This window comes from Arachis hypogaea, chromosome 5 (genome assembly GCF_003086295.3).
Source record: "Arachis hypogaea cultivar Tifrunner chromosome 5, arahy.Tifrunner.gnm2.J5K5, whole genome shotgun sequence".
In the NCBI taxonomy this organism is placed as follows: Eukaryota; Viridiplantae; Streptophyta; class Magnoliopsida; order Fabales; family Fabaceae; genus Arachis; species Arachis hypogaea.
The window spans coordinates 44738603-44741016 of record NC_092040.1 but is presented as its reverse complement, the minus strand read 5'-3'; the positions used below and the strand labels follow the sequence as shown (position 1 = coordinate 44741016).

At 40.1% G+C, this 2414-nt stretch overlaps 1 non-coding gene across 1 annotated transcript; it reads left to right on the top strand.

The window, feature by feature from the left end:
* The first annotated feature begins 1381 nt into the window (after positions 1-1381).
* LOC112805075 (small nucleolar RNA R71) lies at positions 1382-1488 on the top strand. Its single transcript, XR_003203686.1, has one exon. It is a non-coding gene; the product is annotated as a small nucleolar RNA R71 (small nucleolar RNA).
* Positions 1489-2414: the final 926 nt, after the last annotated feature.

Below are 2414 nucleotides of genomic sequence, written 5' to 3'. Positions count from 1 at the left end.
TCATCCATGCACTTCCCAGTCTCTAGGACTATAAAATCAGTAGGGATGTAATGGTCTTCAACTTTTACCAGAACATCCTCTACAAGTCCATAGGCTTGTTTTCTTGAATTGTCTGCCATCTTAGTGAGATTTTTGCAGCTTGCACCTCAAAGATCCCTAGCTTCTCCATTACAGAGAGAGGCATGAGGTTTACACTTGACCCTAAGTCACACAAGGCCCTCTTGAAGGTCATGGTGCCTATGGTACAAGGTAGCGAAAACTTCCCAGGATCCTGTCTCTTTTGAGGCAGTTTCTGCCTAGACAAGTTATCCAGTTCTTTGGTGAGCAAAGGAGCTTCATCCTCCCAAGTCTCATTTCCAAACAACTTGTCATTTAGCTTCATGATTGCTCCAAGGTATTTAGCAACTTGCTCTTCAGTGACATACTCATCCTCTTCAGAGGAAGAATACTCATCAGAGCTCATGAATGGCAGAAGTAAGTCCAATGGAATCTCTATGGTCTCATTTTGAGCCTCAGATTCCCATGGTTCCTCATTGGGGAACTCATTGGAGGCCAGTGGACATCCATTGAGGTCTTCCTCAGTGGCGTTCACTGCCTCTCCTTCCTCCCAAAATTCGGCCATGTTGATGGCTTTGCACTCTCCTTTTGGATTTTCTTCTGTATTGCTTGGGAGAGTACTAAGAGGGAGTTCAGTAATTTTTTTGCTCAGCTGACCCACTTGTCCCTCCAAATTTCTAATGGAGGACCTTGTTTCAGTCATGAAACTTTGAGTGGTTTTGATCAGATCAGAGACCATGGTTGCTAAGTCAGAGTTATTCTGTTTAGAACTCTCTGTCTGTTGCTGAGAAGATGATGGAAAAGGTTTGCTATTGCTAAACCTGTTTCTTCCACCATTATTATTATTGAAACCTTGTTGAGGTCTCTGTTGGTCCTTCCATGAAAAATTTGGATGATTTCTCCATGAAGGATTATAGGTGTTTCCATAGGGTTCTCCCATGTAATTCACCTCTTCCATTGAAGGGTTCTCAGGATCATAAGCTTCTTCCTCAGATGAAGCTTCCTTAGTACTGCTTGGTGCATTTTGCATTCCAGACAGACTTTGAGAAATCATATTGACTTGTTGGGTCAATATTTTGTTCTGAGCCAATATGGCATTCAGAGTATCAATCTCAAGAACTCCTTTCTTCTGACTAGTCCCATTGTTCACAGGATTTCTTTCAGAAGTGTACATGAATTGGTTATTTGCAACCATTTCAATTAGCTTTTGAGCTTCTGTAGGCGTCTTCTTCAGATGAAGAGATCCTCCAGCAGAGCTATCCAAAGACATTTTGGACAGTTCAGAGAGACCATCATAGAAAATACCTATGATGCTCCATTCAGAAAGCATATCAGAAGGACACTTTCTGATTAATTGTTTGTATCTTTCCCAAGCTTCATAGAGGGATTCTCCTTCCTTCTGTTGAAGGTTTGGACTTCCACTCTAAGCTTACTCAATTTTTGAGGTGGAAAGAACTTTGCCAAGAAGGCATTGACTAGCTTTTTCCAAGAGTCCAGGCTTTCTTTAGGTTGTGAGTCCAACCATGTCCTAGCTCTGTCTCTTATAGCAAAAGGGAATAGCATCAGTCTGTAGACCTCAGGGTCAACCCCATTAGTCTTGACAGTGTCACAGATTTGCAAGAACTCAGCTAAAAACTGATGAGGATCTTCCAATGGAAGTCCATGGAACTTGCAATTCTGTTGCATTAGAGAAACTAATTGAGGTTTAAGCTCAAAGTTGTTTGCTCCAATGGCAGGGATAGAGATGCTTCTCCCATAAAAGTCGGGAGTAGGTGCAGTAAAGTCACCCAGCACCTTCCTTGCATTGTTGGCATTGTTGTCGTTTTCGGCTGCCATGTGTTCTTCTTCTTTGAAGAATTCGTTTAGGTCCTCTACAGAGAGTTGTGCTTTGGCTTCTCTTAGCTTTCTCTTCAAGGTCCTTTCAGGTTCAGGATCAGCCTCAACAAGAATGCTTTTGTCTTTGCTCCTGCTCATAAGAGAGAGAAGGGAACAAGAAAATGTGGAATCCTCTATGTCACAGTATAGAGATTCCTTTAGGTGTCAGAGGAAAAGAAAAATGAAAGGCAGAAGTAGAAAATTTGAACTTTATCAAAGAAGATGGAGTTCGAATTTTGCATTAAGGGCTAGTGTTAGTCCATAAATAGAAGGATATGAGAAGAAGGGAAGTGATTTTCGAAAATCAAGTAAAAGATTTTGAAAACATTTTGAAAAATACTAATTGATTTTCGAAAATGAAAGTGGAAAAGAAATCAAGTGATTTTTTTGAAAAAGATTTTGAAATTAGAAATCAAAAAGATTTGATTGAAAACTATTTTGAAAAAGATGTGGTTAAGAAGATATGATTAGTTTTAAAAAGA